Here is a 23,499-nt window from a genome sequence, read left to right on the forward strand (position 1 = left end):
CAATGCGTGGCCAGCAGGCGTCTTGTGAACAGTCTCCCTGTGGGAAACTGGCGCTTCCCACACTGCGTCCTCCTTCCCCAGAGCAGAACTCTCTTTTCCAGCCTCCTTCACAGCTGGGGCTCAGACAGGTGCCCCGGCCGCGCGGCCAGGCGCACTGCAAGAGACTCGGCGCTCAGAACCAGGAGGGGGCAGGAACGGGGTCGAGTCTACTCCACGGAGGCCGAGCGCATGGCAGGGAGGCCCCGCCTCTGCGGCAGACCTAGGAAGGAGGGCGGTGTGGGCCCCGGTTGGCGCTGGCCGGGCCTGTGTCACTGATAGTGCGCTCCTGGTCGTGCAGCCTCCGAGCCTGCCTCTGTCCTCCCAGAGATTCCGTGATCTGCTGATATCCTCGACAAGCCTTTTTTTTTGGCTCAAACAAGCAATTGGTATCATTTGCAACTAAGAACACAGATGTGGCTGACATGAATACTGAAAATTGAAAGTCCTCTCTCAGAGGACTTTTCTTTCTGGCCTGGGTGCTATTTTGAACGAATATTTGGCATGTGATCTCGTCCTGACCCCTTGTCTGCTTTGGGCTTGCTCTCTCCCCAGCCACCTTGCACCGCAGACTGGGGGGCTGGGGCAGGGGCTCCCCTGCGTGTCGTGTGCCACAGGCCCCTCGTGGCGACGCTGGCTTCCAGCTGGGAGGCGCCACAGGAGGCGCTGGTGGGAGAGGGCAAGGCAGGGGCTGCCCACAGCCCGCCTGAGCTGACAGGTCCCCAGAGCCCAGCCTCTGGCTCCATCCTCCAGCCCTGGACGGTGCCCCCCTCGCACTGATCCCTCCGTTGCCGCGTCCTCCCCAGGAGCCTCTCTGCTGCCCCTTCATCTGTGCGCCCAATCCTGGAGCCAGATTCCCTCTGCTCTGAAGGCCTGGGCGGGTCCCCTTTTCCTGGCCGGACCCTGAGCGACACAAGTCACATTTCACTTCCGCTCGGGCCGGAGAACCAGTGCACGCCGGCTGTCGAGGGACCGTCCGGACAGGACCTCGGCCTGCTCCACAGAACCCCCTGGCTGCGGACGGGCCGTGTCTGCGGAGCTGGCACCGCGAGCCGTCTGCGCTCTCCCGGCCTCTGAGCAAAGAGGCAGCGCTGGAAGAGACACGCTGACGCTGACGGCAAGAGCCGTGACCAGAGACAGCAGCAAGCCTCAGCCTCCCGGCCAGAGGTCTCGCAGGGGATCAGGCGAGGGAAGGGAGAGGCGCCAGCAAAGGCTGGGCAGCACTCAGCTTGCAGGGAATTCAGAAAGTGTTGCTGGTTTTAGAGGAAAAATTATAAACACTTCCCACTCTAATGTGTGAGGGAAGAAAAAGGGCTGTGTGTGTATATATATATATATATATATATATATATATATCAGGTATTCATTATGAAATTATTCATTAAAATAAAACTCAGTGTCCAACAGTAGGAAAATTATGGTTTTCATCATGATACATTTCACCCCATGGGGCAGTTTATAACCAGTAGCAGAGATAATACGAAGGGATGTGGCAACTCATGACTATCTATAGCGACGTCCAATAAACAGACCTAGCCGCAGGTAACGGCTCGCTCGGTGATCCCGGCCAGGCGGGACGGCGAACGCCCGCGGGCGCTTGGGGAGTGGAGTGGGAAAGGGTGAGCGGCTCTGTTAAGGGGATGTGATGCTAGGTGGGCTGTTTTCTATAAGATCGCCTTTGCTTTTGTGAGGATGTTTGTACGACGGTAAATATTATTCTGTTCCCTTCTCTTCCTTTTCCTTTTCTTTCTTATCTAGGGTTGTGTAGGGACAAGAAGGGGACAGGCGGTGCTGAGAGGCAGCTGACTGCCAGGGTCTGGGGCACAGGGAGAGAACGTGGAGACTGCAAAGAGATTTATTAAGAAGAAGAAATAGTAGGAACCAGACAAGCTGGAATTTTAGTGACCTATGTGGAAATAAGAACATGTACCATTTTAAATTGGGGCTAAATAATATGTCATAGCTTTCATTTTCAGTGCTTTACACTTTCACAGCAAGTCCCAGGCAATCAGTGGAGGAGTTGGCAGATTCGCCATCTACTAGCCATTAGCAGATCCGGCCATGATTAACAGACAAAGGATCTGAGGCTAAGAGGAGTCAAGTGACCTGCTCGACTTCCCACAGCCGGCACTGGCAGAGCCGGGCCTGGAACTGTCTCCCTGGACTCCGTGGCCGCTTCTGAACAGCTAAGGAGGTGGCTGATCAAAACCAAAGCCCCAGTGACCAGGGGTGCCGCTTCCCCTTCTTCAGTCTCAAGACAGCCTCCTAAATCTCCGTGAGTTGCCCTGGCCGAGACAGCCTGTGTGTCTGCTCCTCCATCGAGATCGAAGTCGTCTCGGGTGCGGCGTTCTTATCTGCCACGGGGGTGAGGTTTCCTGTCGTTGCAGTGACTTACTGTCTGCGTGTTGACTCGAGAAGACACACCTGCGGAAAGTGTCAGCTGCTTTAACCGCTTCGGTCCGGCGCCCACCGGCCCACAGCCGTGCCCACAGTCCCCGAGACAGTCCTCGAGACAGTCCCCACGACAGTCCCCGCAACGGCGACAGTCCCCACGACAGTCCGCTCGACAGCGACAGTCCCTGCAACAGTCCCCACGACAGTCCCCGAGACAGTCCCCGCGACAGTCCGCGCTGCGCAGACCACGAGTCCGGTCTGCCGTCTGAGGCAAGGGAAGCTTGACCGCGCTGGACGGGTTGTACCTCACAGGCAGCTTTGCTTGTCCTGTGAATCAGAACAGGCAACATACGCATACATGTTTCCATCACGCTATTTTCAAATGTTCACGATGTTATGCTGATAAATGAAACATCAGAACAGTCGTATAGCGGCTGCCGGCTACAGTCGCTGTGCGCATTCGTCTGTGGCTACCGACTACAGTCGACGCTGGTCCCAAAGTGGTTGAAGCCTTCCCCGTCACACAAGAGCAGCACGGACCGTGGTCCCTGCGCAGCACAGACTGTCGCGCGGCCTGAGTGCGGCTGTGGGCGGGCGTCGCGGCCGGCCAGCGCCGGACCGAAGTGGTTAAGGGGCTGGGATTAGAAAAAGCCCCATGACAAAACTTCTTTCAGAAAATAGGACCAGGTTGGAAGGTTTCTTCTTTCTTCTCCCCAAAACTTATGTGTTTCCTGGTTCTAAACAACCTGTGTACCTGTGTGGCTTCTCTTTAGCCCAGGCTGTAAGGAGACACAAGTGTCTGGCTGCTTTTCATTTTTGTTAAGCCCCAGTCCTCTCTCTCCCTTAATATCTTATTTCCTACACGGGGCTTGCAAACAAATCGCCGTCCAACCTGTTCTGGAAGGAGGTGGGATACAACTTAGCTGACTACAGAATGAATCGTGTAGCTGGGTGAGAGTTAGCTCCCTTGTCTCCCTATTATATTGTGAATCAATGAATGTATACCAGCAGTGGTTAATTTATATACCGAGCATTAAAAAACCTGGTTAACGTTATTCGTTTAGATGCTGCTCAATAAATGACGGCCACCAATAACACGAAGATTAATCTTAACAAGAGAGTGTGTCTTTCTAGATTTCTCACTTACGTTACTCTCGGGATGGGCTCGTGCTTCCCTGGTGCAGAGTGTGCGTGTGAGAGAGAGAGGATGTGGTTCTTCTCTGAGTGCATACTACCTGTCTCTCAAGGCACACTTCCTATCTTACCGCCATCCAGTCTTCTGTGCATTCACTCGGCAGGTGTGGATTGAGCACCTGCCGCGCCAGGCCGTGTGCTGCAGTGCGTGCCCCGTGAGCTCGACTCCACGGTCAAGTCTTCCTTCGATGTCTCACGGGGATTAGTGGCTAGGCCATTCAATTGGCACCTGACGTCTGCTGTCTGGCCTTGTAAATTGCTTTTTCATGAATGGTTTTCTGTCTCTCCCGTAAGAGTATGGCCCTCTCCAGAACAAGGACCTTATCTTAGTCATCTTCAAAATCACAATGCTTCAGTACGTTGACCTAGACATACCAGGTTCTCTCCAGATGGTTTTATTGATATTGATATCATGTCATCCTGGTAATTCCAAATAAAACAAACGCGTATTATATGGGAAGTGAAATTTGTTTGATGCCTTCAAACTCAAAAACCTTGTTATGTGGACATATTAAATAAAGCACATCCAAGGTCCAAGATCAGCAGCCGATGGACAGTCCAAGCCGCAGATCAGGGGGCTGCGGACGGACGCCTGCGCAGAGCTCGCTTCAGGAACCGACAGCTGGAGCCTGCAGCCTGGGCGGCGGCCGCGTGAGTGAACGCCTCGGCCCGACACCACGCGGAGTCGCACTGCCTGGAGAAGTGTGGTGCGTGTGGTCACGACACTGGACGGGGCTTGTGCTTTCTGAGAACGGGCAAGCACGTCATGAACAAAGCCATCCTGAGCACTAAGCTGAACAGAACCTGTCCTTGTGTTGGCCAACGCAGCACCGTCTTTCAAAGTGGGGGGTGGAGAATGAGAGCCGCAAGAAACACTGTTTGCGGGGACGTGAGCTGACGCCCGGTGAGAGCAGCGGTATTCAGGCGGGAAGTGGACGTGAGGCAGGAGATAAAGGTAAGTAAAGACCTAAGTGCCTGCAGGGAACAAAAGCCAGCTTCTCAATGCATGCAGTGCCATGGGGGCCAAATGTTCCCGTGGACTCCAGTGGCATAAACTTGCAGAGTGCTTCTCGGGAAAAAAGCTTTTGGGATTTGGGGACCTAGCCCAAGTCTCTTGGGTTCTACAATTGAAGTACTAAGAATTTGAGTTGACATAAACTCCTCTTGGATCTTTTTGGTAGTTCTCAAACTCGACTTATCATCAGAATTAATTCCGGCAACACTTTTTTTTTTGGAGACAGGGTCTCACTCTGCTGCCCAGGCTGGAGTGCAGTGGCCTGATCATAGCCCACTGCAGCCTCCAACTCCTGTGCTCCAGTGATCTTCCTGCCTCAACTCCCCACTAACTGGGACTACAGTTGCGCGCCACCACTCCCAGCTAATTTTTGGTTTTTGGTATTTTTTGTACAGACAGGATCTCACTGTGTTGCCAAGGCTGATCTTGAACTCCTGGCCTCAAGTGATCCTCCTGTCCCAGCCTCCCAAAGCGTTAGGATTACAGGTATGAGCCACTGCACCTGGCCAGGCAGCCTTGTTTTCTAAAGAGAAGACTCTTTGGTTTTACCTCCAGATCTTTTTTAAAGCATCCAGGTGATTCTGGAAATCGTCAGGGTTTGGAGTGCCCTGGTCTATAGTTCCGTTCTCTGGGCTAAGCTTTGTTGTCCCTGGCCCCCTCAGCAACGAGTGGCTGGAGACACAACTGGCACGTGGGAACAGCAGAGACTAATGACTGTGAGGAAGGGGAGCCCAGGGTGGAATTGGTGCTGCACGGTGTCCCTGGACCGTGAGGAGAGAGGCAGGTCAGGTCTGGCAGGAAAAGAGCATCAGCAAAACCACAGAAATTAGACTAAGCAGGCCGCAGGGAGGAGAGCCAGCCATTGGGGTGGAGGGGACACATATGGGAGTCACTGGAAATAAATCTGACGTGTAGATATCTAGCAAGTGGCTATGGAATTCTTTTTTAAGAACACTGCTCACAGACAGTGGCCCAGTGGAAAGCGTGACTTGAATCAATAATTTCCAACCGAGTTGAAGTCAGGAGACACTGTAATTGTTGGTTGGATTTCCCTGTGTCCCACTTTCCCTCCATATCTCTCGAAAGAGCTCATCAGAATGCATCCGGCCCTGAGCACAGCAAGTGTCCCTCTGCGAGGCTTCCCAACTGCTTCTCGAGTTTCCGACCTTGAGACGAAACAACACTGAGGTTGGCAGTCTGAGCACCACGTGTCTGCGTGGGCACACACACTCGGGACCGTCACCGTCAGACACCCTCCACGGCCGAGGCCATCTGGGAGCACAGCAGAGAGGACGCCCATCAAAGGTTGCTACCATGGACCCTACCCTGGTCCTGAATCCCTGATATCCAATATTAGGGGTGACTTTGGAAATTTGCCTAACGGTGTATCCTTCACCAGATCTGCTCTGAGCCTGTCACCATGGGGTATAGAGTCAGGTGCCCATTAGATTAGATTTTAAGATGAGTCCACATTTAGATGTGGTCCTAGCACCTTGGACAGACTAAAAAAAAATAGCATCCAGAAATGGAGAGTGACAAGTAGAAGAAGATGATAAAACACAAAAGATGGCTGAGAAACATCCCCTAATTAAGGTGTGGAAGCCACTTATTAGTATTGTTGATCGTGGCTGTGAACATGGGAGCAACCCCAAGCACAGGGATGTGGCAGACGGGAGTGATGCAGTTACCTGTCCCCCTGCCGGGCTCCCAGGGAGAGTTGTCACAGCTCGTGCATCACCGCGGTGGCTCTGGTTTGTAAGAGTGATGCTACAGAAAACAAGAAAATGCGAACAATTCAGGCAGGTAAGAGGCATGAGCCCCAGAGAAGAGTTAAATGATTCCAATTCTTTCCAGGAGAAGAAAACCCAGAGAAGGTATTAAATAGACCATTTAAATATAGGAGAGTTATTTTAAGGAGAAAAGCACTTCTCTATCTGTGTGTGGCTTAAGTGAGAGGAAATGGCTTTAATTTCCAGAAGAGAGGTTCATTTACTTATAAGGAAAACTTTCTGAGCAGGACTATTACCAATCAGATAACTGATTTTGGAGATCTTTGAGATGAAGAGAAGCAGACTTTTGTCTGGAATGACAGAATTCTGGCAGGGAAAGAAAAGGGGAGTGGATCGCACCCTGAGCAACCTGGCAGTTCAGGCTCTGGGGTCCTGCCAGGCGAGGAAAGGGAGTGTCACAATCACAGGCACTTTCCATGCCCTTACCTAGCGCGCCCCGCGAGCCATCCCGTAGAGTGACTCCTTCCATCCTCACGGCAGCCCCGCGAGCGAGCTACTCCCTATGCACTGCAGGTGAGGAAACTGAGGCTCACACAGTTAAGTCACGTGTTCAAGGCCACACATCGGCGAGTGCAGAACCAAGTTTGGGGTCCGGCAGTTGATGTCTGGCTCCTCCATAAGAAGTTGTCTCTCTTTTGGTTTTAAGCAATCAATCCCTTTCCTGTCTCTATTTCTTCTCTCCTGGGGGAGCACCCCTATCGCCTGTTCCGAGAGGCAAAAGTAAGAAGTTGAAGTGCTTTATTTAAACTATGTTCTTTCTTTGAGCTTTATTAAGGTTTAATTGACAAATATAAATCGTATATATACAGGGTGTCCCAAAAAGTTGCCACATATAACGAAAATGGGAGGTTGTAGCTAAGTGTACCGTTATTTACAAAATATTCATTATACAATTTTTCCTTTGTATGCAGACTTTTGGGACACCCCATATTATGGTATCCAATGTGATGTTTTGATATTAATAGATGTATGCATTGCAAAATGATTAAATCAAGTTAATTCACATGCCAGCACCTCACATACTGATTTTCTTATGGTGAGCACACTTAAGCCTACTCTTTGCAATTTTCCGGTATCCAATGCATTGTTATTAACTGTGGTCCCCGGGTTGCAAGAGCAGTCTTGACTTACTCCTCCTGTCTGACGGAAACGTTGTATCCTTTGACCAAGGTCTCCCCAGAGGCCCGGCCCCAGCCCGAGGAGCCACCACTCCGCTCTCTGCCCCTGCAGCTTTCTCAGACTCTGCCCTGTCTTCCGGCGGCTGGTGTGCTTCACTTAGCGCGATGTCCTCTGGGTCTGTCCATGCTGTTGCAAACGACAAAATTCTGTTCTCCATAAATTTTAAAACTCGTGAGTGTAGGAAGGAATTCTTTAAAGACCAGGCCCTCCCCGGGATGTCCCTCTGTTCCGTCCCCACAGTCAGCAGGCGCCGGGGCCGGCCACGGGGCTGGGCGGGAGTCAGGCCACCTCCCGGCCCCGCTCAGCAGCCACTTCCGGGTGTGAACCAGGGCGCAGATCCTTTATTAACTTGCCTTCGACTGCCTTGTTCTGGCAAGGATTTTAGGCAGCTGAGGCTACAGTCAGTTCTTAGTGTCAAGCAAACCAATACCCTCTACTCCAGGCCGCCGGAGGACTTGTGGGTCTGCTCACCCGTCACTAACCCAACGCTGCAGACCCAGCTCTCGGCCGGGTTCAGGGCAACCAGGCGACTTACACCAAAGAATGAGATAGGCCTTGTGTCGGTAGCTGTCAAGAGGTGGCCTTAACCTGCCACAGGAAATCTGCTTTCAGGGTGGGCGGGCATGGGAGAGCAAGGAGAAGGGTTACAAAGAACTTTGCTCCCCAAAGGTTAAGGCTGGTTCTCCTCAGCCAAAGATAAATGGAAACATTGATGGTAGGTTCCATGACTTTCTGGATAGTTCTGGAAACTAGGCCTTGGGAAGGGAATGTCCAGGTCTTAGGCAAGCCTCCTCTTAGCTTGGACCACAGTGACTTGGTCCCAGAGTACCTGTGACTGTCGTGATTCAGAGGGCTTCATTGCTGACACAAGCTCTATTCAGAAGGAAACTATTTCTAACTAGGAACAGTTGGTGTTTGGAGTTTTCATCTCTGGACCCCTCAGTCGGCCTGAAGTGATGCTGCTGAGGTCACCTCCACGTGGGAATTCACCTTTTAGCTCTTACTCACTTTCTGTCTGCACAACAGGGCAGTGCTAGCCTTGTCCCTGGAGGCCCCACATCCAGGGCCTTGCCTGAAGCTTGGGCAAGCCCCTCTGCCCCCGGATTCAAAATGATGCTTCCAGCAGGCTGGGCACAGCGGCTCAACCTGTAACTCTAGCACTTTGGGATGCCGTGTTGGGAAGATTGCTTGAGGCCAGGAATTCGAGACCAGCCTGAACAAGATTGAAACCCTCGGCTCTACCAAAAATAGAAAAACTAGCCCATCCTGGTGGCGTGCACCTGTAGTCCCAGCTACTCAGGAGGCCGAGGCAGGAAGATTGCTGGAGTCCAGGAGTCTGAGGTTGCTGTGAGCTAGGCTGACGCCACGGCACTCTAGCCTGGGCAACGGAGTGAAACTCTGTCTCAAAAAAAAAAAAAAAAAAAATCAAACTTCCAGTTAGAGTCCAGCACAGGGTGGCAGGGACCCCGGGCTCAGCTGGCATGTAGGCCACCAGAAAGACCAGACCCTCACACTTACGCCAACACAAGGAGCCTCTTCACCAGTGGTGCACAATGTCTCCACTCAGACAAGGGCCAGAGTTTTGGTGGCATGCCAGAAGGACTGAGGCAGCCAGGCCGTCTGGCCTGTGAGAGCCGGGCTGCTGCCCTCGTGGTCCACTCTCCTCACGGTGCCGCCAGTGGACCCAGGATCCGTGTCCTAAAGATTTAACAAAAGGGGCCCAGTGGCCGTGAGGAGGGCACACGATGCTGTCAGTTGATGTAGCCCTATGTCACAATGCCACATTGTTATCAGCTCTCTGAGAAGTGATGCAGTCACTTCAGAAAAAAATAAAAAACCCACACACCACACACACCCACATCATCTTGTACACGGCCTTGTGGGGTGGGTCATGGGCACCCTGAAGGCGGGCTGTGGACACAGACAAGGCCACCGGCAAGGTCCCTGCCGGTGTGTAGACATGTCACCCTGGTGAAGGCACACAGAGGGCCGGGGCCAGCCCTGTCGGCTCTCCGTGCTCAGAACCAACGCTTACTCTTGGGTCTTGCCGTCCTAGGAGGAAGTAGAACATTCTAGTTCTGGACACAGACCTACTGTGAGTTCCAGCTGTGTGACTTTAACTAGCTGTGTGACTTTAGGCAAGGTACTTGACCTCTCTTAGCCTCAGTTTCCCGCTCTGAAAAATGGGCTAATAGCAGTACCTGTATTGTGGGATTGTTTGAAGGTTAAATGAGAAAGCAGACACAAGCTGTGTGGCGCGTGCTTAGCAAGGAAGTGCTCAGAGCACACCAGCTGGGAGCAGGTCCCGGCGTATGCCGCACCAGCGCACAGCGACATTCGATGGCCAAGGCTTAAGATGAAGAGACCCCAGAGACGACCGGGCCATCGTGCTCACACTCAGGACAGGTCTGTCCATCTGTCACAGCCTCTGTGCACCATTTTAAGAGCACCGAGCACCCACCCCTCTTAAGATGAGATGGGGGCCCCAAGTCCTGGGGCAATTTGACACGGCTGAGAAGCGAAGCAGCCACACGACAGGTGACACGCGCTGGGTGATGGAAGCGCCCGGCGGCCTCATCGTAGCTCCAGGGTGCAATTTGCCAGAGAGCAAATTAGAAGGGGAAAATGCGCTATTCTGAGATTCTTGGCAGCATTCTGGTGACTGGCCCTGAATCCCACACTGTGGCGGATCATCGCGAAACCTCAGGGCGAAGGGAAATTCCAGTTCAAGCTGTTAAGGCCTGTTCCATAAGCACAACCCAGCATGTTCCATTTTAAAATATTTCCTTGGCAGCATCTAGCCAGGCCAGCCACTTCTCTCCCACTCTCCTTGTTTCTAAGACAGTCGCAGGTCAGGGTGTTAAGAAGCCAGGGGGTGAGTAGGAAGACGGAAGGGGGCAGAAGAAACCAAAAGGCTTTGCCAGAGGATAGAGGAGAGGCACCCCCAGTCCCGGTGCAGAAGGTCTGTGTGCCAGGGTTAGGGCAGCCTGTGGTTTGCCAGCTCCGGGTTCAGCAGTGACGTCCTCGGGCCACAAGCACCATGAAACAGCTGCAGCCTGGAGCCAGATCGTCCTGCCTCCCAGTGAGCAGGACCATGGCCCTGTGTCGCAGGGAGTGGGAGCAGGCCAAGCCCCATCTGGTGCCAGGCTCTGGGCTCAGACAGCGTGTCCAGCGGCGGGCTTGCGCACGGTCCCTCTTCCGCAGGGGCACGAAGCGCAGGGCCTGGCTCGTCAACGTGCCCATTCAGTTCTGGAGTCTTCATCTCAAAACTGCTCTATGCGATCTATTTTTCTGCCTTGAAAATAACGGTGGATCAAAACCCACCAAGGGCAGGAGATGAGAGCCAGCTCCCTGCTGAGTGTCTAATTACAGACGTCTGTCCTGGAGTGGACAGTTCATCTGCCAATGCAGCAAATTAACTGGGTGCCCAACTAGAGGAAATTTGATGTGGAAAGTTCTAGCTGTTGGTCTGTAAGGCCCTTCACACCCAAATGACACTCTGGGGAAGGAAACACTATTCACAAAAGGCTCAGTTGATCCCAGACGGACCTGTGGAAGTTTACTTGGGAGAACCTGCAGGGGACCAGGCAAGAGTGAGGCCAAGTTCGCATGCAGCCCCTGCCTCAGTCTGCCTGGCAGAGCCCACCAGCCACTGGGAGCGAGGGTCGGGGGCAGCAGTGGGAGCCAGGCTGCTGCCCAGTAAGTGGTGAGAGCTCGGCTGATGTCCCGGGACAGCAGAAGAGGAGTAAATATGCAGGCCAGGAAAGGGCAGGTCTCGGCTGGTGGAGCACAGGAAAGGCTGGTTTGCTTTGAAGAAGGGTGCAGCTGGCATCCTCCCATCGCAGGGCGAGGCCCTACGCCCCTCTGAGATGCTGCTCTAAGATCCAGAAGGCGCGGGTGCCGGCCGAGGCGCTTCTGCAGGCTGGCTGGTGCCGCCGTGTGGGGCTGTGCACGGGCGCGCAGCAGGAAAGCCCGACATGCCCTGCTTCACCACGCCAAGATCAGCACACCTGCACACACGCGTCACTCATGTCACACACACGCACACATCACATAGCCCACACACGCGCACCACCCGAGGCTGCTTTGAGTGGCAAGGTGCTCCCGGTGGCAGGGCCAGCGGCGCTGTCCCTGGGGGTCTGACTGGAGGGCAGCCGCCACACTGCTCAGAGAAGGCGCGTTGCCGAGAGAACCCCCAGGGCCCGGGGTCCGTCGGCCCCGAGATGCACCCAGACCAACCTGCTCGGAGCAGCCCCAGGTGTGGGTCGCACCACAGGGCAGGCAGGGCCACGTCTGCTGAGCTCCACCAGGACACATGCCATCACCTGGTCTAATAGGGACAGAACATCTTAAGGTAGGGGTCCCCTGGAGGTGGAGGTGGAGAGTGTGTCACGATGGCGTAAATGGTCAATATTCATTTTCAAAAGTAGTTTTTGTTATCTGTTGAGCTGACAGTGGGCCAGGCACTTGGTTGGGTGCATTGCACAGAAGACCGTTGGTCCTCACAGCTGCTCTCAGAGGGATGCCACCATGCCCATTTTACAGACAGGAAATGAAGGCCAGCATGGCTAAGTGGCCCGCCTAAGGCCTGGCATGCAGAGTTGAAGCAGGGCTCAAGCAGGCCTGTCCGACTCCAGAGCCTGCGTTCTCTGCGTCTGCTGTGTTGGGAAGTCTTGGTTGTCCTTGAGAAAATGTCTATGACGAAATGCACCCGTGGGGGTCCGGGGGTGAGATCAAGTAGATGAATGTGGTATGAAATTTGTTTCTAATTAAATCTGACATAAAATTTTAGAATGTGTTATTATATACTGAGTTGCAAAGCAAAAAATGTTTCCAAATGCCAGCCACAACCACCAATTTCTCAGGGAATGGTAAAAATACAAACTGCCTGTGTAGACAGCTAAATGCAGAAACCCACGGAAGGACTGAGTTAGGCCAGGAGCGCTCGGGCTGCTTCAGTGAGTGAGGCGGGAGAGCACACCGCCCTTGGGCACCTAGTGCGGCCCCTTCTCTGAAGAATCCTGCTTGCTGGAGGATCAGCTGAAAGGTTTTAAGTTGACTTAAAGCCAGTGGGTGTCAGAAAGCTCACATCGTTTTGCACTTAGCTGGTGACCCTGTTTTATTAATATCAGTGTGGTCAGCCATATTGACGCCAGCAGCACACACTTGTGTGACATGTTTCCACATTGGAAGCACAGGCCCCCGTCGCTTGGGCCAAGTCTCCTCCACCCCATCTGAGGCTGTGACCCAGCGGGGACAGTGCGCTGATGTCCTGCCAGCAGCACACACTTGTGTGACGTGTTTCCACATTGGAAGCACAGGCCCCCGTCGCTTGGGCCACGTCTCCTCCACCCCATCTGAGGCTGTGACCCAGTGGGGACAGTGCGCTGATGTTCTGCCAGCAGACGGCAGGCGCAGGGGCGCAGGTCAGTGCCACGCGCGTGCTCCAGTCCTCGCTGAGCCGCGGGAAGTAGCAGGGCCAACTTGGCCAAGACAACACACGGGGCAGAACGTTGTCTTTCTTAAAAGAAATTGGGTCAAGGAAGAAAGAATCTCGGAAGAGGGACAGGTTGGTCCTTGTCATCCTGACACCTGCCTTCCCCAGAGTCGTCTTCCTTTTTGGACTGTTTTAGGCTAGCCTCAAAGGATCTATTCTTCAAAGTTCTGGCCCCAAATGGAGAAAAACTCCTTCCGTGTCTTCCCCACAGCACAGCTGTGATAGCACTGGAATGTTCAAGGCTTATTAATAACGAAAGAGAAAGATACAAAGAAACGATCATTTGATCAGATAATCTGGCACCGAAATACTGTCATCTCCCCCTTTCTGGGGCACCTGCTTCTTTGCCCGACTCCCTGCCTGCTCCTCCGTGCTGGGCAGGGCCTGGACACGTCCACAGTGGTGTGCAGACACCTGGGGACCCACACTCACGGACAGGGCTGTCGGGAGGTGCTCCCTCCCCTTCGTGCCCAAGATGTCCTCGCTCTGCGCCCAGTGACCCGTAGTCCTCTCCTGTACCAACTCCATGTTTATTGAGCGCCTGCCGCGTGCTGGCTGTGCGGGAGGTGGGGACGAGGGGATGGAACAACCACGTCTCGCCCCGCCAGGGAGCCGCGCTGGGTGGTGTCTGGGATTCCCTGGCCAGGCACAGAGGGTCGTGCCTCCGTCATGAATCATTCTGATGTTTCCGCAAAGTTTCTCTTCCTCTCACTTCAGTCCTTGCCTGAAGCGTCAAGCGCTGAGTTTAACCCTCTGAGAAGACCCAGGGCCACTTCTGTTCTGACGGGGCAGGTGGCTGGGCGACTGCCCTGGGCGGCTTGAGTCTCCTTCTAGGCGTTGGTAGCGGGGGTGGGGCCGGCGCGCTCTGAGAGGGGACTGTTTACAAAGCGACCGCGCCAGCCCTCTGGCGATGCCGGGACATGGCGGCCACGCCCCCTGCAAGTGTGCGGTCTGGGTGTCTCGAGGCTCCAGAGGAGCCCTGTGGCCCGGGGCTCATGGTTGGACCCACCCTGCCGGGTGCCAACGAGTGTCTGCACCAGGACACCCCATGGTCCAGGGAGCACTGGGTCCCCACTCAAGTCTGCGGCCAAGGAGGGGGGCTCTGCTGCTCCCAGACCTCTCGGGAGTCTGGACTGGCCAGACCCGGTGCGGTTCCAGGTGACGCGTGTGGCTGGGGAGCAGCGGGCTGAGGGAGGAGCCAGGCTCCGGCCCCCTCCCTCCGGGCCGCCCTGGCCCCTTTCCAGGGTGCTTGTCCACGTCCTGGCTCTGCACCTGGCCCTCTCCCCGCCTGGGCGCCCAGGACCACAGGGCTCTCAGAGGCCCCGGCTGGGCACACTACTGCCACCAAAGAGAAACAGCAGACAATGGACACCATCGCATTCTCTTTTTAAAAAAGTTTCTTATAATGGTTTCTAGAAATTTATAGCACATTAGAGCCTATATTTTTCTGTGTGTTCTAGAGTGTACTGTACTTCATTGTCAAACTGCCAGGAGAGTAAGTCCTCATTGGTTTACTAATTACTATTTTTATTACATTTAAGAGACTTTGCAATTTTTTTTAGTGATTTGTTTTGCCTTGTAATTAGATGTTGTGAAGAAATTAGAAGCATTTTAATGTGATCTTGGGATGGTCTGTAACAATCACAGCAAAGATAAAAGTATCGAAGAGGCAGCAAGATAAAAATGCAGGATACAACTGTTGCCTCATTCTTCTAACACAGCTGCTTTCAAGCTGCGGTTCACAAACCTCCGAGGGTTGCTGAGACCTTTCAGGGAGACCATGGAGCCAAAACTGTTTTCCTAATGAGAGTAAAATGTCGTTTACCTTTTCCACTGTGTTGGCATGACACAGAAGCAGCAGGCAAATCTCCCAATGCCTCAGCACAAACCAAGGCAGTGGCACCGATTTTATTGGCAGTCACCGTTTTCCACCACCACCCACTCAGAGGGGAAAACTCTCACTGAAGGATGCCGCAGTAAATATTATTATATGAAGATAATATTATTATATGAAGAAGATGAAGCAGTAAATATTATTAACTTCATGGCATCTTAAATATGGAGCATGGAAAGAAATCCATCCAAAGTGCAAGAAAGACCCACAAACTTTAATGTAGCAGAGTATGAATAGCTCATTGACATGGTTTTGGATTCCACATTCCAACTAATCTTTAAGAAACTGCCACTTGATGGATTTTGACAAAATAACAAAGATGAATATCCCTAATTTTCTGAAAAGAGTAGCAAAATGTCCCTTTCTTTCCACCCACTGTAGCAGACATGAGAACCCAGTTGTCTTGCCAATGTGTATGACAGTGCCCCTTGTCTCCTAATTTTTTTGTTTTGAAACTTTCAAATTTTAAAATGTTTGAAAAATAACATATATTATTATTATATGTCTACAAATAGATTAACACATGTTTTAAAAATTTCTCCATTCACATGTCTAACACGGTGACCGTTGAGAAGCGAAACCCACAGACACAACAGCCCCCGGAGCGCTCAACAGCGCTCAGGAGCGTACAGGGGCTCTCAGAATAGAAAAGCCGAAAACTCGCTGCATTACCCGGCGAACAGGCTCGCGGGCTCACCGAGAAGCAGGCGTCCTTGGAGTGCTCGCAAGACGGAGGGCGTTCTGAAACGGCGACACTCGTGTCCCCACCACGGTCACTGGCGGGCGGCCAGGGCCGCCGGAGGCGCTGTGGAGGGCGAGTGTGAGACCTGGATCGTGGGCACTGCCGACGCCTCGCAGGCCCCGAACGGCAGGAGCGGTTCTGTGGGCGCTGTTCTGGGCGCCCAGTCTCCTGATTCTCACTCATCGCCAAGGACAGTGGGCCTGGGCTTTCCCCTGCTGTGTTCCTCCCTTTAGCCTCCAAGAGAAAGGCTCTGCTAACATTTCCTGCGTGCGGAAATCTTGTCTGAGGCAGGGAATAGGTTCTAGAGAGTCAAGACAGATGCTTGTCTTCCTTTCTTCCCTTGAGATTTAGTCAGAGCCTACACAAGCTGGACCCAGGGAAACACTCAAATAGGCTCGCAGGTCAGACGCTAGGGGAGTGGGCGTCGGCGCTCGGAGGGCTCCGTGTCTGCCTCACAGTCTGCACGACCGACAGTGTTCCGGGTGAGTGTTCTCAAAGTGGGGTCCCTAGACCAGCACCTCAGCCTCTCCTGGGAGCTTACTGGACATGAGACTCCAGGGCCCTTCCCCAGACCTGCTGAGCCAGAGACTCGGGGTGGGGCCTGCAGTCTGTGTTTCACGAGCCCGCGGGGGACTCCGGTGCCCGGGCAAGTGTGAGGACCCCTACTCTAGATCGAAAGGAAAAGAAGGCTATGTTTGTCCCTGTTACCTTCCCACCTGCCATTTTCAGGACACCCTGTCCCTTTCCCAATGGGCTCCTCAACTCCCAGCCACCTTCTAGTCCCCAGGCGACAGCACCTCATTTTTATCTCCCACAACCCCTTCCAGAATGCACTGTGAGCAAATAAGGCGTCAGGTGTCCAGTTGCATTTTAAAAGAAATCCCTAAATGTGGAACTCAGAAGTGCTGCCCAGAGACTATTACGTTTCACTTCTTTTACAGGTTTATCTCTTTTTTGGAAGTGTTTGCCTTTAATCTCACTTTAGATTGTTCATAACTAACAGACACATTCACAACTTGGCAAGTGAGCCTTGCACCTCCGTCCTCCCTTTCCTGCCCAACTTTAGAGCAAGAGTTCCTAGACAGCCCCCCTCACACTCGTCCCTGCAGCGCCCGGGAAAGGGGGCTTACAGGCCGCGTGTTGGACTCCGGCTGCAGCACCACGTCGTCGGCACCTGCCGTCATTCAGCCTCCGCGTTTGGAGGCTGCTAGTTCTACAACTGCTAGGCCTGTTGGCCGCAAGAGCAACAGGCCCTGCCATCCAATTTATTGCCTCTAATTAAAGAATAACCTGCATTTTGGATCCTCCCGTTGAGGACGCGGAGTGCAGGCCCGCGGGGAGCGCAGCGCCTGTGTGGGGAAGGGAGTGCGCTGTAGCGCAAGCCCCGCCCGCCCGCGGCCCCACAGAGGGCAGCAAGGCCCTGACTGCCGGACCCCACACTGCCCGCAATACGCGCGGTTCTGAATCTTCCTGCCTTAGTGGTTGCTGTTGGTCTAGACCAAGAAGGGCACCAAGGAGACTCACTTCCGAGACTGGTGCATGCTGATTTGTCTTCTAATCTGTGCTGTTTATTGCACTTTGGCCTTGTCTGTTTCCATGAAACACATAATGAAATGCCCAGGATAATTTTATCAACAGAACCACCAATTGAGAACGTTGAATAAATGCACACCCACACTCTATCACCTTCTTCCAGGTGGCATGTCTTTCTGTTACCAAAATTGCTGCAAAGATGTGTATGATTGGAGGGGGGTTCTTGGTCTGGCAGGATTCAGGTAGGTACAGAACCTTGAAAGGAAGTTTAAAATGCTGAAGCCAGGCACTGTGGCCTGTGCCTGTGGCCCCAGCTACTCAGGAGGCTGAGGCAGGAGGATCCCTTGAGCCCAGGAGTTTAAGGCTCCAGTGAGCTATGATGATGCCACTGCACTCCAGTCTGGGCACAAGAGTGAGACCCATCCCTAAAAATAAATAAATAAAATATTAAACCAGCCTGGCTTTGTGCCCTGGCGCTGCAGAGAGAAAGGGCGGGAAGGGCACTACTTGGCGGAGGGATTTCTGCACCTGAGCCTCCACGCTCCTGTGGCACACACAGGTCACCGCATCTTGGGAGGAGGGGCCTGTGAAAAGTCATATCTGTTATGCCGCTGTTTGGCAGGACCACCCTATGTCAAGTGCAACATCACTGTGTTCTTAAAGATCTCTAGAGAAAGATTTTATTCCTTCATCTCTTCCCTCTAATGGTACAAAAATGGATCACAGTGAGAAAAATTCTACAGCCTCTCCTCCCCTTTGTGGAACTACTGTTACAAACGGGCTGTGGCCCTCAAAATTCATACACTGAAGCCCTAACCCCAGTGTGCCTGTATTTGGATATGGGGCTATCAAGAAGTAATTAAGGTTAAATAAGGTCATAGGGGTGGGGCCCTAATCCAGCAAGGTGAGTGCCCTTATGAGAAGGGACACTAGAACACGTGCTTTCTCTCTCTGTCTTCCCACACACACACAAAGAAGAGGCCACGTGTGCACACAGTGAGACCACTGCTGTGTGCAAGTCAGAACTAAAGCCCCCTCACCAGAAACCAAACCCTACTGGACCCTGACCTTGGACAGTCTCCAGAACTGTGAGAAAATAAATCCCTGTGTTTAAGCCGCGCAGTCTGTCACAGTGTGTTACGAGAGCCCGAGGAGACCAAGACAGCCATTAATGCCAGGTGAGCCGCTACCGAATCAGCCGGGGCTCTCGGCAGCAAACAGTAAAAACTGGCTCTGGCTCTTTGAAGCAATCAGGGATTCAATGTGGATGTTATTTGGGGCTCTCAGAGTTGGTGGAAAGATGAAATAACAGGTGTGGGACACCAAGAACCAGGGAAGACTTGGAAGGAAGGATCCATATGAACAAAACAGTGCAATGGCCTTGCAGCAAGCACATCACCATGACAGTGACCGGCATGACCTCGAGGAATCTACCTTCTGAAACTGCCCTCCTGCCCTGTGTCACCTGCACAGAATCCAAAGTCCCCAAGAGTGAGCATTGATTGGTCAAACTGGGGTCTCTGGCCCACTCAATGTGATTGTAGCAAGGGACAGCAGGGGAGGTCTTGGCCCTCTCGTCTCCAGTGGGGGAGAGGTGGAGGGAGGCACAGGCCAGGCTGCCTCTGGCCACGACAATGTTCAACAGGAGCATAGAAGTCCCGGCAAGAGAATTGGGTGGCTGGTGGGAAGAAAAATGGATATACTGCGGTCCATCACAATAAGACATCAGTCTTTCCCAGAAGGACGTAGGACTGAATACTGTGGTCGCAGCCAAGTCGATGGCATGAGCGAGGACTGGGCGCACCCGGGAGAACCCACGGAGGGTCGCCATGGTCCCGCTCAGCGTGATCTCCGCAAGCTTCGGCAGCGACACTGCCTTGTCACACACTCCCGATATTTCCGAGGCTGTGACTGAGCAGTGCGCGTGGCGTCTCTGCCTGCTTGCCGCCTGGCTGCACTGGCAACGCCGTGTTGAGCTTTGGCAGATTTTTCACTGTCTCATCTCTGAGCTTGGCTTCTTACACGGCACGGTGACCTTCAAGCACTTACCAACCTAGATCTTGCTGTGGGCGGCTGCTGTGCGTGTCCCAACACGGGGGAGTGAGGAGCGTTCTGCGGCCACAGCTAATCCCACCAGAGCAAAAAGAAGCGCATGCGTCCCCACCAAATCTGTCCCAAGTAAGAATCCATGTCACCTCAAAAGGAGGACCAGTGAGCCACCCTAGGGGACAAAGAGTCTTCTACTTCCCAATGACCAAATGTCACACGTTCCATGACCTAAGAGCCATTGTCTATGAGACGCACCATCACTAAGAGAGAGAAATCACTGCCAAACTACGAGACGGTGTTTTCTTCCCATGCAGGATTTTTATCTTATGCACGTTGAAAGAGCAGTTTAGGTCCTATCTGGACATGGGCTTCATAGTAGATCACGGTCACACATGTGTCAGGAGGAAAACGTAGGAGAAACAAGTTGCAGATGCCTTCACACTCACACACTGACTCTTCCGAAGCCGTTTTTGAAGCCGAGTAGCTGATGGTTGTGTTTTTCTACATGAGCTGCCTTCCGTGCCGTGAAGTTTTAATGATACAGCATTTTGTAAGAGTCCATCCAAGAGCAAAACACCATCGGTGCTGAGCTCCTAAGCCGGCTCTGAAATTATTAATTTGCCTTCTCTTGACAGGCACTTTAGGAGTCCCTAAACCTACCGGATTCACCAGTTTTCTCTCACCTCCTCCACTACCAAAACATTTGGGCCCTGGGGTATAAAAGTGTTCCCTGGTTGTCCCTGGGACCTTTCCGGTCCACTGGCACCCACCCTGCAGACTTTGAGGCTGGCATTTTAAAGCTTAGGCAATGGCAACTAGGTAACTGGTAACGTCTGGTTGACAGCAATCGCAAAGCACTGAATGTAAGATATACATAAATTGTGGAAGCATAAAAATATTTTTTTAAAGACAGAATTTTAGAATCAATTAAAAATGAGATGTAAGGGCGCTTCTTAAACTTAGAAACACTACCAAATAAATGTTGATAAAAGTTACTAATGTCGCTTGCGGTGGGCATTGTCACACAGGACTGAGCAAAGCAGTAGAAGTATGTGATATTACACAGCGCCGTTTTGACATGGTCACTTTGATGAGTTTATTTTGATCTCCACGTGTGTCTCATCCCCCTAGTCACCGTGAAGGGCGGGAGTGATGCGCACTTTACCAGGAACGCCGGCAACGGACACTCGTGACAGCCCCGTCTGCATCCCGGGTTCACCCAGCTCGGAGCCCGGCTTGTTCATCGCAGCCCTCCCTGAGCCACGGCTTCTCCCGAGGGAAAGTGCAGCAGAGTCGAGGACGGGGCGAGGGAGCCTGGATTTGAAAAGCTGCCGTTCGCGGGCAGAGGGCCTTTAGGGCTCCGTGGGCGCTGGCTGGGCTCTAAACGGGAAAGTTTAGGGTTGGGAAGAATGTGGCCACCAAAGAGCCACAAGACAGAGCAGATGAGGTAGCTGAGCCAAGATCAAAGACAAGACAGCCAGCGCTGGCCACGGGCACACAGGGGTCCAGAGAGCTAAGCAAACGACGTCCCAGACGGCGCTGCCTGCCTGAGTACGATGGGTCGGCTAGTCCGGCTAAGGTCCTACGTACACTCCCGGCCACGGCAGATGCTGGACGGGGCACAACCTGGCCCAGGTCTAAAGAAACGAACGGAGGACGGACTGTCGCTGGGTGAGGTGAAGAGAACTGGGCCCGCGGTAGAGTCGGGTTATTCCCGGCCACATGCAGGGTCGACGCAGGGTCCAATACTCGTTGAGCGTCTTGTTACTACTGGAATCAAGGATTCCCTGATCATCTGCCATGGGCATTCCCTGGAGTCATTCTGACTGTCCTTGGCAGGACAGCGTGATCCCGATGTAGGAGAAGACATGGGTGTATTTTCATCCCATGTGCTTGCACCCAGTAAGGGAGGACGGCAACTCCAAGCACAAATGAAACTTACGCGCGGCCACCTCCCCGCGGCACACGCAGCTGGAGTTTCCTGCTAGCGTAACCTTGGGTGTTTGCGGGTCCTGGCCAGCTGACAAAACGATTTGCTCGTGACGGTGGCTCCACGGCAAAGAGGAAATCTCTCATGGCCTGCGAGGGCAGCGAGACCTGGCCAAAGAGCACAGCGCCTGTTGCTGTAGCCGCAGGGAGCAGCCGGGCTGTGCCTGTTCTTTCATTTTTCCTCTGTGAGCGTTCCAAAGATGACAGGCTCTGTAGGAAACGCTGGGTCCTATATGTGCGCATATATCCCGACTGCTGGTCCTGTTCACTCTTGGAGGCCTGCGTCGTCCGTGAGCTGATCCGCGGTGGAGAAGAAGGAAACCAAACCCAGCTCAAGCCCTGCACAGCGCCCTGCGCGAGTCCCAGCGCCCTGCGCGAGTGAGTCCCAGCGCCCTGCGCGAGTGAGTCCCAGCGCCCTGCGCGAGTGAGTCCCAGCGCCCTGCGCGAGCGAGTCCCAGCGCCCTGCGCGAGTCCCAGCGCCCTGCGCGAGTCCCAGCGCCCTGCCCGAGTCCCAGCGCCCTGCGCGAGTCCCAGCGCCCTGCCCGAGTCCCAGCGCCCTGCGCGAGTCCCAGCGCCCTGCCCGAGTCCCAGCGCCCTGCGCGAGTCCCAGCGCCCTGCCCGAGTCCCAGCGCCCTGCCCGAGTCCCAGCGCCCTGCGCGAGTCCCAGCGCCCTGCCCGAGTCCCAGCGCCCTGCGCGAGTCCCAGCGCCCTGCGCGAGTCGCAGCGCCCTGCCCGAGTCCCAGCGCCCTGCGCGAGTCCCAGCGCCCTGCCCGAGTCCCAGCGCCCTGCCCGAGTCCCAGCGCCCTGCGCGAGTCGCAGCGCCCCAGGACGCGGCAGGTGCGAAGTGCGCGCTCGGGCAGCGGCGGGGCGGGGCGCTAGCAGGAAGCCTGGCGTTTAGGGGATTGTTTGTGTTTTTGTAGCTTAGCTTACTCCTTTTTGGTTACCTTTTGGTCTGATCAAAAAAATAAAGGTTTTGATGTATAAGTCAGTCTTTTTTTAGAAGTTGAAGATAAAGGACACAGTGTCCTGAGACCTCACAGTTAAGTAGTTTCTAATCTCCTGTGAAGTTAACCAAATTTATAAGCAGAAATCATCAAAGGCTTATCTGCTGCACACGCGGCAGAACAGCTCCCATGACTTCATTCATCATTTCCTGATGCCATCCCCTTGGGTGAGGACGGCCACTCCCGCAAACACAGCACGTGACAAGGGCCACCTCAGCAGAGGGAGCGAGGGCTCTCCTGCTGCCCTTGAAGACGCGAGCTGCTGAGGGGCCACATGGCAGAATCTGTGGGCGGCTTCTGAGAGCTCAGAGAGGCCCCAGCTGACACCAGCTGGAATATCGGGGCCTCAACCCCGCAGTCCCGAAGGACTGCGCTCTGCGTGGGCGTGGGCGGGCCAGCATCCGGGAAGGCCGCAGCCCGCCCACGGCTTGAGTGCGTCTCTCCACTGCAGACGCGCGAGGAGCCGCCCGCGTGCGCGTGCTTCTGAGGGCACGCCACAGGGGTGTGCGTTGCCAGTGAACAGCGCCAGTCTGCCCTCCGCGCACGCCTGCCCACCCGCCACCACTGTCCGCATGGTCACCACCAGCCTCCGCCCGGCCAGCCTGCGATGGGGCTCGTCTCTGATCACCGATGAAGTCAGGCATGCTCTTCTTGTATTTATTGGTCACTTGGTTTTCCTTTTCTGAAATGCCATTTTTATATCTTTTGCCCGTTTTTCTATTGGGTTATTATCCATCTTTAAATTGATTTGTAGACATTCTTCTCTAAGTCCTGGAATACGAATCCTTTTTCTGTTAGATAAGTTGTAAATAGGCAATATTTGCATATCAAAATCTGTAGCTTGCGCCAGTAGCGGTGGCTCACGCCTGTAATGGTAGCACTCTGGGAGGCCAAGGTGGGAGGATTGTTTGAGGTCAGTAGTTTGAGACCAGCCTGAGCAAGACCAAGAACCGTCTCTACTAAAAATAGAAAGAAATTAGCTGGACAACTAAAAATATATAGAAAAAATTCGCTGGGCATGGTGGCACATGCCTATAGTCCCAGCTACTCGGGAGGCTGAGGCAGGAGGATTGCTTGAGCCCAGGAGTTGGAGGTTGCTGTGAGCTAGGCTGACGCCACGGCACTCACTCTAGCCTGGGCAACAGAGTGAGACTCTGTCTCAAAAAAAGAAAAAAAAAAATCT

The 23,499-nt window shown here is 53.6% G+C and overlaps 1 long non-coding RNA gene across 1 annotated transcript; it reads right to left on the reverse strand.

Moving 5' to 3' along the window:
• Nucleotides 1–6,206: 6,206 nt before the first annotated feature.
• Nucleotides 6,207–9,323, reverse strand: LOC105884785 (uncharacterized). Its single transcript, XR_002222693.2, has 3 exons — nt 9,127–9,323; nt 6,856–7,131; nt 6,207–6,406 (listed from the first exon to the last, which is right to left on the reverse strand). It is a non-coding gene; the product is annotated as an uncharacterized LOC105884785 (long non-coding RNA).
• Nucleotides 9,324–23,499: the final 14,176 nt, after the last annotated feature.

Source organism: Microcebus murinus, chromosome 25 (genome assembly GCF_040939455.1).
Source record: "Microcebus murinus isolate Inina chromosome 25, M.murinus_Inina_mat1.0, whole genome shotgun sequence".
Classification (NCBI taxonomy): domain Eukaryota; kingdom Metazoa; phylum Chordata; class Mammalia; order Primates; family Cheirogaleidae; genus Microcebus; species Microcebus murinus.